The sequence below is a fragment of the Callorhinus ursinus genome, unplaced genomic scaffold (genome assembly GCF_003265705.2).
Source record: "Callorhinus ursinus isolate GAN/ISIS: 27379988/994484 unplaced genomic scaffold, GSC_fseal_2.0 scaffold24, whole genome shotgun sequence".
NCBI lineage: Eukaryota > Metazoa > Chordata > Mammalia > Carnivora > Otariidae > Callorhinus > Callorhinus ursinus.
Window position 1 is genome coordinate 15,407,873 of NW_027397086.1, and position 14,957 is coordinate 15,422,829.

The window sequence follows — 14,957 nt, forward strand, 5'->3', positions numbered from 1 at the left end:
TCATGACCTGAGCCGAAGGCAGTCGCTCAACTGACTGAGCCACCCAGGCGCCCACACACGAAGTTTCTTACAGGCTGGATTCAGAACTGGCCACTCTTGTCACCTTCTGTTGGATGAACCAAGACATGGGGGCAGCCCAAATTAAAAGCATGGGGACATAGATTACCCTCTTCATGAACGAGCCGCAGTGTCACAATGAATGGATGTGGGATGAGTAGAGATTGAGAGCCATTTCTTCAACCTGCCTCAAAATATCTGTGATGAATGAAATGCATGACATATCAAAATGATACAGGATCTGTTTTCCCACTAAAATTTATGCCTCCTTCCTAAATAGATTACCTTCTAATTTGGAATAAGGGGGGAGAAGTCACCAACCGAGAGCATGAGATAGCCCATATTCTACAAGTAGCAAAGGCCAGAACATGGGACTCAAAAGGGTTGATGTTCCAAATCAGAATACTGAAGTTCATAGTTTTTGTTTTGTTTTGTTTTTTCTGGTTGTGGGGGGGGGAGGGCACCTCCTGACCTAATCCTCTGCATGGATTTAAATTAATTGTTCATTCTCTGCTTTTCCCTGAGAGGCAGTGTAAATGGTTTGGTGAAAGAATATATGTTTTTTGTTTGTTTGTTTTTGTTTGTTTGGTTGGCTTTTTTTTTTCAGAATAATACTTTATATATGTACCATATTTCTTTATCCATTCATCTTATCACCGGACACTTGGGCTGTTTTCGTATACTGGCTATTATGAATAATGCCGCAGTGAACATGTGGGTGTATGTATGTATTTTTTTGAGTCGGTGTTATCATTTCCTTCAGATATATGCCCAGAAGTGGAATTGCTGGATCATATGGTATTTCTGTTTTTAATTTTTTGAGGAACCTCCACATTGTTTTCCCTAGTGGCTGCACCAATTTACATTCCCAATCACAGTACAAGGGTTCCCTTTTTTTTACATCCTCTCCAACACTTGTTATTTCTTGTCTTTTTTATAATAGCCATTCTAACAGGTGTGAGGTGATATCTCATTGTGGTTTTGAATTGCATATTTCTGGTGGTTAGTTCTTAATCAGCAATAATCATGCCTCGTATAAACTCATTGATTATGATACTACCCCTGTACTAAGCTTTTCTTTGATGATTAGTGATGTTGATTATTTTTTCATGTACCTGTTGGCCATCTGTATATCTTCTTCACAAAAATGTCTTCTTCAAGTGGCCTTTTCTCTCCTTTAGATGTGTAATTTGTCCTGTCAGTCTTTAGGTCGATTTCTGGAGTATCAGGATGAACTGATAGTTATCTAGTTGTGTTTGTGGAATGAGGTGAGCCTAGAGTCCTCCTATTTTGCCACCATCTTTCTCTCCTCAAAATAGCGTATTTTTTTTTATGTTTTTATTTTTTTAATATGTATTTATTTATTTCGAGAGAGAGTGAAAGAGTGCAAGTGGGGGAGGGGCAGAGGGAGAAGAAGAGAGAATCTCAAGGAGGCTCCACACTCAGCAGGGGGCCCAATGGGGGGCTCGATCCCACAACCCTGAGATAATGACCCAAGCTGAAATCAAGAGTCAGGCACTTAACCAACTGAGTGACCCAAGTGCCCCAAAAGAGCATGTATTTTAAAGTCAGACAGACTGAGCTTCCAATTCTGGCTCCTGCATATTCGTCGTGTGACCTGGTATGAATTTTTTATATTAAGTTTTTTGTTTTAATTCCAGTATAGTTAACATACAGTGTTACATTAGTTTCAGGTGTACCACATAGTGATTCAACACTTCCATATATTACTCAGTCTCATCATGATAAGTGTCCTCTTTAATCCCCTTCGCCTATTTAACCCATTCCCCCCACCTCCCCTCCAGTGACCATTTGTTTGTTCTCTGTAGTTCAGAGTCTGTTTCTTGGTTAGTCTCTCACTCTCTCTTTTTTCCTCTGCTTCTTTGTTTTGTTTCTTAGATTCCACATATGAGTGAGATCATATGGTACTTGTCTTTCCCTAACTGACTTATTTCACTTAGCATTATACTCTCTAGCTCCATCCACATCGTTGCAAATGGCAAGATTTCATTCTTTTTGATGGCTGAGTAGTACTCCATTACATATATATACCACCGCTTCTTTATCCATTCATCTGTCAGTGGACACTTGGGCTGCTTCCATAATTTGGCTTTTGTAAATAATGCTACAATAAACATAGGGGTGCATGTATCCCTCTGAGTTAGTGTTTTTGTCTTTTTTTGGTAAATACCAAGTAATGTGATTAGTGGAGTCCATTATTAACTTTTTGAGGAACCTCCATGCTGTTTACCAGAGTGGCTCCCCCAGTTTACATTTCTACCAACAGTGCACAAGGGTTTTCTTTTCTCCTCAACCTCACCAAAACTTGTTGTTTCTTGTGTTGTTGATTTTAGCCACTCTGACAGGTGAGAGTGATACCTCATTGTAGTTTTCATTTGCATTTCCCTGATGATCAGTGATGTTGAGCATCTTTTCATGTGTCTGCTGGCCATCTGTATGTCTTCTTTGAAGAAATGTCTATTCATGTCTTCTGCCCACTTTTAATTGGATTATTGGTGTTTTTATGACCTGGTATAATTTAATTTACCTTTCTGGGTTGGTTTCTTCATCTGTAAAATGGGGATTAATAATAACAACTGTTCATATCTGTTATGAGTATTAAATGAGATGGTATATATATATATATATAACACTTAACATAGTGCCTGACACAACATAAGTGACAAATCAATATTAGTCTCCTTCAAACATTCTTCCCTTTACCTCTGTGTTGCTGGAGGGTACCTTCCCATAAATCCAGAGTAGGAAGACGTTACTTGAGTATTGATATAAAAGTGTTCTCAGAAATACTCACGTCCAGGGATAAACATCAGGCATCATTTTTAGTTGGAAATTAGAATAGGTTAAGAAATTTATTTTTTATTTATTTAATAATTTTTTTTTTTTACTTGGGCATACTTGCCCAAGCAAAAGTGTCTATTGACAGACAAGTGAATAAGGAAGATGTGGTGTACACACACACACACACGAAGGACTGTTACTTAGCCGTAACAAAGGATGGGATTGTGCCATTTGTGACAACATGGATGGACCTGGGGGTAATATATAAGTGAAATAAGTCAGAGTGGGAAAGATAAATACCATAAGTTAAGAAATTTAACTGAACAGGGATTTAAACAAGTTATTTCGTATTAAACACAAATGTAAACTCACATCTGGCAGGTATTTGATTAATAAAACATGTGGCTTCGAAGAAATTTCCAATGTGCAGCAGTCCACTTTAGGCCTTACTCTGCATTTGTCCCTATAGTTGCAGAAGTACTGAAGGAAAAATTCTGAAAATCAAACGTAGGGTAACACCTATCTAGAACCCAGCTTGCCACTGGGATTCTTCTGGATGCTGACTTCTCTATTTCTGTGCTTACAACTAAAGAAAAGTCCCTCTGTTTTGTCTACCATTCCTGGCCCTTTGTTCCTGAGAAGACAACTGGCTGACGCCAACGTCCTCTTTGTTCTAGTGAATTTTCCATCTTGCGGCTGAACCTCCCCCACCTCACCACTCACACCCAACACTTACTTTCCCGCTTTTTCAACATTCCAGAAGATCACAGTGTGATTCGTTCAGCCTTTAGATTAGCTTTGACCACATGAACACTGTCCATAAAAGGGCCTGACTGACAGATGGAGAACTGTCAGTCTGTGGGGCTTCTTCCTGCTGAGCAGAGCGCCAGCTTTCCGATGGAGCGTGTATTTCTTGCAGGTCACCTTCGCATGTCATTAAGATTCAGCCCAAACCCCCAGACATCAGCGCAGACCCCTCTCAGTAACTGTGATCACCCCTGACAGGCCGTGCACGCATCAAGTCCTGTCCTTCTGACACAATGAGGTCACCAGAGACCAAAAGAACTGGGTGAAAAATACAGTTTAAATCCACTCACACAGACACCTGTCCAGAGCAAAGGAGGTTCGGTAATCAGACAGTCAGGCAGCATGGGGGTGTGGTGACAAACTCTGAGTCAGGACCCAGGGCTACTGTTTCCCATTCCAGCCCCTCATTCCACAGACTAGCTGTGTGGCTTTGAGTAGTCGCTTCCTTTCTCTATGCCTCCGTTTCCCCACTTGTGCAATGTAGATGATAATGCCACCTACTTTGCAAGATTCTCGCGGGGATTGAATGAGTTAACCGTGTGAAACGTTTCAAAGGTGCAGGCATAGACAAAGGTTTGCTTTTTATTAATATCTGCAGTTCCGATGAGTCAATGGCTGTGTGACTTGGACAGGTTTACAAACCTTTCTGTATCTCAGTTTACGCGTCTATAAAATGGGGGTCATAATATTTGCCTCGAGAGATTAGTGTAAGAATGTAAGGTGTGGTAAGCAGTTACCATGACATTCAGAAAGCAGCAGCAGCTCTTAGTCCTAGCAATAATCAGCATCACCATGACATCAATAATCAGGGTAATAATTGCCCAAGGCAAATGAGGGGTTATTTTAAGCATCAAATCATATTTGTAAATTAAGTCTTAGGGATGTGTTGTGTAGAGAGACAGCTATGGGAAGTGAAGACACTGGAGTTGACAAATGAGATTAGAGTTACTAAATCCACCACCCAGCAGGAGCAAGACAATGAGCATGTTCTTGGACTTCTCTCTGTTTCTCTTTCCTCGTTGGAACGACTGGAAAAATACCACCTACCTTGCAGGACTGTTGTAGGATTAAATGGGATACTACATAAAGAACTTGGCACATTGTTAAAGCTCAATAAATGGCAGCTATTCTAAATCAAAGGTCTAAGGCAGAAAAATGACCCATAATTTTTATTAATAGGAAGTGAATTTAAAAAAAAAAAAAAAAAACTCTGATTTATCCTTGTGAGCTTGGCTCCGGCTAAGTTAATGAAGACAGAAGAGAAAAGAGGAATGGGGTCAGGAGGGACTGAGTATACAGAGTGTGTAGGGAGTTTTGCTGAGGTTAGCTATAGGGAATTTGTGGTTTGATTCAAAAGACTTCAGTTTTATGAGGTTTGAGGGCCTTTTTCAAAAGGAAAACCAGATGTATCAATGGAAAGTTCATGCAAACAGTGCTATCTTCAGCAAATGCTGCTTTGAGTCTAATGCTGTTATACTGTCTGGGGGTGCAGTGGAGAGAGATCCTGGGGTACTTTGTAAAACTCACTTGGTTCTATCTTGTGGTCCCTCAGTGATGTTCCCAAATGGGTCATGAGACCAGAACTTTGTAAGCAAAAAGCCCCAGAACCACAAGCAGAGGAATGATTCCAATGTAGTCCAGAAAGTAGTAGGGCTTCCCATTTCAAACTCCTGCTTTGAATCTTAAAGAAAACCAGGTTTGCTTCCCCCCAGAAGTCCAGCAGAGCCAGACCTAAGGCTCTCCCAGCATGGTCAACATGGATGAGTTGATTTCCTAAGCCCCACACTCCCGTGACCCCAAGGGTCTGGGAGGTAAAGGAGACTCATGAGACAATAAATAGCATTACATACAAGAAACTTAGCCATCTTGATTGCAAAGACAGTACATTTTCTAGTGGGCTTATCAGACTTAACTGGCAGACCTCATGAAAAGGCTTGCGATTATTTAAACTATATGAGGAAAAATCATCAGAAGATCATGATATAAATATGCATAGTTTGGGTGCCTACTATGAGGCACGGTTCCCCACAGTTTCCCCATACTATCTAACCAAATCATTTTAAGTTAGGCATTATCTCCTTTCATATATCAGGAAAGCAAAGTCCAGGGAACTCTAGTGACTCATTCAAGTCTAGGTTTGAATTTCTCAGTCTGTATTCTTATCATTACACCAGTATTCGTCTACATGTGGCATGCGTAGCACCGATAACGTGTGAGACAATTTTTAGTGGTGAGTGGAAAATATATATTCCCATTTCAGTGATTATGTATGAGTTGTATGTGTATCAACATACGTAGGCATATTGGAGTTGTGGTTTCATGAAACTAATTGCTTTGGACAAGGCGACTTTTACCAGAGATCATTGAAAGTAGAAGATTCAGAATTTAAAACTGATATGGAAAAAGTTGCAAAAAAATGAGCAGAGTGTGGGGAACACCGTTCTCGGCCAGGCTGCCCTCTGTCTTTTATAAAGTATGGCCACAGGCTAGAGGAAGCAGGATTTCTCAGAAAGCCTGGTCAATTTGTCAATCACCGCCACTGTTTTTGCCAGCTTCTAATGACTCCACCATCCTTTCTGAACCTGGAGCTAGAAATCCAGAAATCATCCCTTTTCCTATCCTCACAACAATCTCAGTCAGCTTGAGCTGCTATAACAAAATAGCACAGACTGGATGGCTTCTAACCAGCAGACTTTTATTTCTCACAGTTCTGGATACTGGAAGTCCGGGGTCAGGTGCCAGCACGGTTGGGTTCTGGTGGGGACCCTCTTCCCAGTTGCAGGCTGCCCACTTCTCCCTGTGTCCTCACATAGCCATCCCTTTTTAAGGACCTTAATCCCATTCAAGAGTCTCCACCCTCATGACCTAATCACCTCCCAAAGGCTCCACCTCCTAATACCATCACCGTGGGGGATAGGGATTGCACAGAAGAACCTGGAAGGAAGATGCAAACATTTCATCCATAACACTAGCCAAGTCCTAGGGATACTGGTTCTTGAACACCCATTTCTCCCCAGCATCCCTACTGCCTCTAATGCTTATGTTCATATCCCTCTCCTCCATCTTACAGTAGCATTTTAGCTCGTGTCCCCAACTCTGTTCTCACTAGAATGATCCTGGATAATCCCAGAATAACCATGCTACTCTCTGTGACAGGCTGAATAATGCTTCCCCAAGGATATCCACACCATAATCCCCAGAACCTACAAATGTGTTACCTTACTTAGCAAGAAGAATTTTGCAGGTATAATTAAATTGAGGATCTTGAAATGGGAAGATTATCCTGGATTATCTGATCGATCCCACTGTAACCACAAAAGTCCTTATAAGAGGGAAGCAGGAAGGTCAGAGTCAGATGAGGTAATGAGACAAGGGAAGCAGAGGTTACTGTGATGTGGGGCCATGAGCCAGAGAATATGGGCAGCCTCTGGAACCAGAAAAAGCAAGGGAACAGATTCTCCCATTGAGTCTCTAGGAGAAAAACAGCCCGGCCTATACATTTTTGACTTGACTTCTGGAACTTCAAGATAGTAAATCTGTGTTGTTTTAAGCTACAAAATTTGTTGAAATTCATTACAGTGGCAATAGGATATGAAAACACTGTCCTATCTGAAAGTCTCTCTTCCTTTTGGCCCGTATCTAGCTTCTTCATCATAAAATCGCTCTTCGTGATATAGACCCTCCAACTCCTCAACCTTATTGCTTAATCCCCCAGTCCCAAAATTAACATGTGTGGCTAATACTGCTTTTGCACCTACTGTATCCCAAGCACTAGACCAAATACTTATGTATTAATTTATTTGATCTGACAATAGCATACACAATAGGGATTGTCATTATCCTCCATCCTACAGATAAGAAAACAGGGACTTGGGATAGTTACATGATTTACCCAAGGTCCAGAATTAGTAGTTGTGGAGGAAAGTAGCAAATTCAGGCCAATCTGATCTCAACAGCTCTGCCGTTAAACATGATGCTGTATCTCAACCTTGTAGTTCTGTGGGGAAACCCAGTGTTTCATATCCCTAGGAGCACTAAAGCCAAGAGTCAAGCCATGATGTAGGGCCAGGACAAACTGAGTAAGCTGGGAACACAAGAACATTAGGAGAAAACATGAGAAACAAAGCACAGGTGGATTGAGGATGGTGAGGACCGGGCGAGCCAGCATTGATCTGTGTTGTGCTCTTTCTTTTGTGGGGCACTACACATACTTCCTGGAGGAGGAGTCAATTCCTAAAGAGGCTGCATGAAGGTAGATAGGCAAGTGAGGCAGTCAAGGCCCCAGGCTATATTCTGGTGTCTTCAAGTCCACTGTTCTGCCATCACCTCGTAATAACACTCATCAAAGCTGCTGTGACCTTCCTTGAAGGCGGACTGTTTAGGGAAGAGATTAAAAATTAACAAAGACTCAGAAAGAAGGCAGTATGTCATGGTGATTAAGAAGTCTGACTCTGAAATCAGCCCGAGATGAGTACCAATAGCTGAATTTTTAATTTGGAGGTTTTGGGGTCTAAAACACAGGCTCTTAAGGGATTAACTCTGTGAATATCCATAAGACAAAACATGGTAAACTGCTAACCAGAATAACATGAATGAAAAAACTTCCTCTTCCCTAGCCTGGCTCTGTAAATGATCAGAGTAAGAAATCTGATATATCTATTTGAGGTCAAAAGTACAATGAGCAGCATTTTAACTCAATGAAGGGTGCAGTCCAAGCCACATTCATATTATGGTCCATTCTGCATATCCAGGCAGGTTTGCCCAACCTTGAACGTGACTCATTTGCTGAAAGAGGCATACATCAACCTCTGACTCAGTGGTGGGGAAATAAAGGTTAAGACAGCTATTTCCTTAACTGGTCAAAGCCTAAGTAATTGGAAGGGTATAGGGAGAGCATCTTTCCAACCCTGTGGATACAGCAGCCTTAGTCTTGTACCTTCAGCCATATGCCTATATCCTGGTCCATCTACTCCAAGGACAATAGAGTGATCTTTAAATTTCAGATCTACTTGTCGCATAGATTGCTAACTTCCTACATATCCATTCTCCAGTTCTAGTAGAGAAATACAAAACCTGATTTTTATGGAGGCCCGTGGCTGTCCATGTGAAGACATTTTCCAGTCTTCTTTGTCGCTGGATATGGACATGTGGCTAATTCCTGATGAATGGAAGAAAATCACAAGTGTTTTGTGCAAGCTTCTGCGACTCTTCTTTAAGAGAGTGTTGAAGCCTTTCTGCTGTAGTCTGAATGTTTGTGTCTGCCCAGACAGAATTCATATGTTGAAATCTTAATGCCCAATGTGAAAGTATTAGGAGGTGGGGCCTTTGGGCGGTTATTAGGTCCTGAGAGTGGAGCCTCGTGAATGGGATCAGTGCTCCTATAAAAGAGACCCCACAGCGCTCCCCAGCCCTCCCACCATGTGAGGATACAGCAAGAAGTCAATTGTCTACAGCTTGGAAGTGGGCCTTTATCATAGCTCTTCCATGCTGGCACCCTCATCTTGGACTTGAGCCCTCAGAACTGTGAGAAATGTGTGTGCTCTGCATAAGTCACTAGTCTCTGGTATTTTGTTACAGCAGCTCAAAAAGATTAAGACACTTCCCTTCCTTATTTATCACTGCTCCCATCCTGCTGCCTAGACTATGAGTTTGGAATATGAATTTGAAAGCCACATATAGGGATGGTTGGAAAGACCATGAATTCCTGAGAAGAGCCACTAGAGCAGTCCTGGACTACACTAACTCCAGACTTTTACATGAAAAATAAACTTCTGTTGTTTTAAAACTGGTATTAATTTGGAGCTTTCCATTATTAGCCGTCAAACCTAATCCTAAATGATATGGCACTTGTGTTCCTCTTTTGCTTAAAACCTATCCATGGTTCCCAGTTGGCCTCAGGAAAAAAACAAAACAAAAATAAAAACAAGGCAAAAAAGCACCTCCTTTGGCAAAACATTCAAAGTCCTTATGATCTGTGTATTTGATATCAGAGTTTAAGCTTCCCACTCACGTTTCGACAAGCCAGCAATAATACCTAACAATATGTAGTTCCCTACGTTTTCACAATCCATCTCTTGACAAATATTGTCAGCTTCTGATTTGCACATCAACCACTCTTTGACAGAAAAGTGGCACTTCCTTTGATAAACCATCTCTTACTTTTTGAGCAAATCTGTGTGCACCTTCAACTCTATTCCACTTGTACCTGGTCTGCCATATCCTTAACACCACTTCCACACAAAGTACGAGTTTGTTTGTGTTTCCACACTAGACTGTTTCCAGCACTAGACTGTTTCTGTAGAGGGATGGACTAGTGTCATGGGCATCTTTAAAACCACATATGCTCCCAGGCATCTAATAGATGCTGAAAAAGTTCCTTCCCAGCGGATGAATGTTGTTCACCCAGCCATCTTCCACTGCTAGTCAATTGATTATGACTTTGCCGATTGGAGTCCATCTTGATGTGAGCCTGGACTGCACCACCTGCAAACTGTGTGGGCAGCTTTCTTTCCATTTCTAATTATCCTTTAAACTAAGGGAGTAAAAGACCTTTCTTGGTATTTGGGGATTATTGTGCACCATACAGTACATGGACTATTTAGCCTGACCCAATATTAACCCCCAGTAAATAGCATTAATTGTCATTATTCTCTAGGAAAGTTTACATGGCTTAGAGAAGTCACCCCCAAAGCCACCAGGATTCAAAATAAGAGAGACATGAAGATGCATGTACAGAAGCCCACCAGAAAGCTAATGGCACAGGCAGCCAGACATAATGGAACAGATGCTAGGCTGGCATTTTGACCTTTGATAAAGTCCTAACTGAGCCACTAGGTTTCTCTCAGATGTTGAGGAAGTCACTTCCACCCCCAAACCTTGGTTCCCCCACATGTATAGCATTGAAAGTGCTCTCAGATAATGTCATGGGACCAGGCTGAGTGTCCACCATGACTTTGAGCAGCACTTCCTTTGGCCCAATTTCACTGTTCTTATACCATCAAACCATATAAATTTTGCCCTTAGATGGATTGCTCTGGCCAGTTTCCCCAAACCCCTGACTCCTTCCTCATACACTGTTTTATGGGAAGCAGGATGAGTTGGTTGCACCTTCAGACTTTGACTTGATGATACATGTTTGTGCAGAGTGAGTGATTGGTTTCATATGGTCACACGATCTGGCAGCTGGGGACATCTGCTTACACTTAGCACACAGACAAGCTTTCCATAGTCAGGAGTCAGCGTGCTCCTGGCCAAGCAGGGCTTGGCCCCTCTGGGCTGCCTAAGTGGGAGACGTAGACTTGTGTCCTGTACTCACACATCAGGAAGAATAACCTACACATGGAATAATTGGGGTCAGAATCAGCACTCAGGCATCTCTGGAAGCATAAATTGCCAATGGAAATGGGGCAGTTGGACAGGAAACAACATATTACACTGATGGGGATGGTTAAGGAAGACCCTCAAGGATGCTTTGTTCCCAGAGGGAAGTCCAGACCTCAGGGATATTGACCCACATAGAAAGGGACGAGTGTCTCAGAAATAGCCTTAGTGTGTGGCCCATGCTCATTACAGGAAGGGAGTGTACCCTTTGTGTGATACTTACCACAGACCTGGATTTTTGCTCCAATGCAGTAGACAATGTTCACAGGGGAAGGAGCACTCGTCTTGGAATTATTTGAGCCAGGTCTGTTTTCCAAGTCCTCCACTCACTCTCTATATCCTTGGGCAAATCATACTACTTCTCTGAGCAACAGCTATGTCATCCCCAAATGGAGGTCACTTGGGATCAAATAAGATGCTCTGTGCAAGTATTTTGTCTAATGTGAAATATTTTCCAGATCAGGAACTGCTGTCACTGTCCAAAGAATATCTCAAGATCTTAGAGACGGAAGTATATATATTTTATTCTACCAGCCAGAATAGAAATTATTCTACAAGTTCCCTAAGAGGTGCTTGTTCACTTTTTGCATCAAGGTCTCATCTTCAGGGATAGGGGCCACAGCCTTACAGAAAAGGCAATTCTGTTCTCTGAGAGCCGAGGTGGTTGTAAAGTCCTGCCAAAGGCCTCCTTCTTCCTACCATGGAAGATACTGTGGTCTGCTTTCTCTCCTCTGGAGCCAGGGGAACAGATGTGCTTCCCCTTTCACAAGAAACACCTGGAAATATGTGGAAACAGCAATAGGAGAGAAAAGGCATGAACTTTACCGCCAAGTCGCCCTGGGTTCACATCTTACTTTTCTCTTCTTCATCTGTGCGACCTTGAGAATGTTGGGTCACCACAGTCAACCTCAGTATTCCCATCTGAGAATTGCAATGCTGGGCAGTGAGGGAATGGTGAGAATTAAGTCAGGTGATGTATGGAGAGTCTGACACCATGCCTTAGCTTAGAGTAGATCCCCAGGAAGTGATGAGCTGTTGCTATATTGCTGTTAGGACCTACTTTTTGCTCTTATTCGTGGTATTCCTCAGATTTAACACATGTGACTCACTAAATGTTCTGATGAGCCTTTTTACAGCTTGGTTTGGGTCATTAACAAATCAATTTCTTTTTTTTTATAAGATTCATTTGTTCATTTAGCACTGAGGATGGAGCCCAAGACGGTGCTCAGTCCCACGCTGGGATCATGTTCTGAGACTAAATCAAGAGCCGGCCACTCAACCGACTGAGCCACCGAGGCGCCCCAAAATCAACTTCTTAGCATTAACTGAGCGTCTTCTCTGTCCCAGGCGCTGGGCCAGGCACTGCTGAGGATTCGAAACAAAAGCATTCCCTTCATGAGTGAGAAATAATACCAAACCATGGCCGTGTTTCCAGAGTAACTGATATATGACAGAAATCTACATATGACTTGGAAGTGTAATGGAGACCTTTTAGTTTTTGAAGTCCCTATCTTTCCAGCTATCTGCAAGGTTTCAGGTTGAGGTTATTTGATCTAGGAAGGGTCCAGAAAAGGACTACTCACACCTTTAGGACCAACACACAAAGAATTAAGTGGCATCCTCAAACCCCATACCGTCTGATAATTTACTCTAGCCCCACTCTACAGGGATAATCATTGCAAACAAACTACCACTCAATAACAACTATTCTGTAAGAACCCAGTGCAACTCCAAAAATGTTGGCCAGATAATTTTGATTTAAAATATGGTCACAATGTCTCATAGCTATCAGCATCAAATCCAAGTTCACTCCATTTGTGCCCTGGTTTCTCATAACCTTGCCTTGAATACTCCTAAGCCTCCCTACTGACCACTCTTTCCCCCTCTATACCCACCCTTACCATTAACCAAATATGCAGTCTGGACTCCAGCTGTGCCAGCCAACTTCCTGTGGCTCCCTGAATAAGTCTTGCTCTTCTGTCCTCCTGTGCCTAGTCACTGGCTTACACAATTCCCTTTTCTTGGAAAACTTCTCATCTTCTCTGCCTGTACAACTCCCACACATTCTTCTTTGAGGATGAATGTAATCATCAATGTTTATAAAAAACTGTCCTCAAGCACCCTAATCCTATTTGAGATTCTTTCCTCCCCCCTACCCCTGCCAGTGCCAAAGCATGTGATCCTTACTGCCATTCTGCATGTACTCCACTTTTTTTTTTTTGTAATTTCCTATTTGTTTGTCACTGCACTGTGAGCTTTTTGGGAACAGAGATCATGCCTTATTCATCTCTGTGTCATTCATAATATCCCTGAAATGGCTTCAGGATGGATGGACAGAAGTATGGATAGATGTAAGAGCAGCTTCCAGAACAATAGGTTAAAAGCACATCATCTTTCTTTTCTGAATAATAAGTGCATTAGACCCAATAAATCACCTAGAACCCTCTGAAGTAACTTGGCCATTGCCATAAAGAAGCTTGAAATGGTTGGAACTGACCTGTAGATTGTCAGATTTAATCCTGAATGGTTTACTCCACTTGTCGGCCATAAAAAAGAACAATTGTGCCTTTTATTTTCTCATGTATATCTAGACATTCCAAAGATTTAACATGAAAAATGGTCCTTTGCTACTTACCTTATATTACAACAGATAATCCTGTGTTCAGCATTCTACTCTATATTAAATATTTTTAAGCAACAGAAAGTCTTTGGGGAAAAAGAAAAAAAGGTAGAGATAGAGAAATAGAGAAAGAATGAAATGGAAAGGGAGGGGAGTATGGCTTCATCTTCAGTCTTTTATGGCAGTATAGTACAGTTATCCAGACCCATGGTAACCAACTCCAACATTTGGTCTTCCCCATGAATCTCTATTGGCTGTTGCTGGGCTCATCAATCTCTGTCTCTCTTTTATGGAAGTCTGCTCTGAGTGAGAAAAAAAGAATAGTCTACCAAAATGCCATAATAGTCTGTCCATAACTGATGCCTGGTGTGCAGGCACAAAAGGCTGAATTTCTCCATTTCTCAAACACACGTGAACTTCCATCCAGCTAGGTCCTTTTCCCTTCATGAACACTGTCTCCATGACTCCCCAAACCTAGCAAAAAAAAATTTTAATCTGAAGTCTCCAAATCATTCTTGCTTACACAGCCTAGGCCAACCTTTTCTTGCTGTCTCTGATCTGGGAAAGGATTTGACCAAAGATACACACACAAAGACACGTGGACATGCACAATAATCACGGTGTGTTTCAAACTACCCCATGAAGACAATCATGTTTTCCTTAGTTTGAAAATGCTAATTACAAAGCTCTCTCAAAGCAGAACAAAGGGGCACCTGGGTGGCTCAGTCAGTTAAGCTTTATCCGTCTTTGGCTTCATGATCCCGGGGTCCTGGGATAGAGTCCCGCATTGGGCTTCCCTGCTCTGCAAGGAGTCTGCTGCCCCTCCCCTCCCCCATGCACACTTGCGCATGCTCTCTCGCTCTCTCTCTCTCTCTCAAATAAAAAAATAAAATCTTTTTTTTTAAAGTAGAACATAGACTTGATGGCTGCTTCCTCATTAATTCATACCTCTGCTTATAGAGGTTTCCTCTATATAAGGCACCTTATCTAAAAGAGTGCCCCTTCACTCTACATCCCGTCTCTGCTTTAGATTGCATTATTGCACTTACTGAAGGAAGATACATGAGAGTGGAAACTTTGACAGTTGTGTTTATTGTCACATATCTTGAGCCTAGCATTCCTAACTCATAGTAGCTGATGGGTAGATAGAGAAGTAGAGAGATATAGAGAGACAGAGACATATATTAGTATGTATAATGATAGATACATACATACATACATACATATCCCCATCTGGCTCTTTTGTGCTTTAGTTCTTATAAGCTGTGTGGCCTTAGAAAAGAGACTTGAT

General features: G+C 41.9%; 1 pseudogene; it reads right to left on the minus strand.

The window, feature by feature from the left end:
- Window positions 1-1,050: 1,050 nt before the first annotated feature.
- Window positions 1,051-1,131, minus strand: LOC141369977 (U4 spliceosomal RNA; annotated as a pseudogene).
- Between the last annotated feature and the right edge of the window lie 13,826 nt (window positions 1,132-14,957).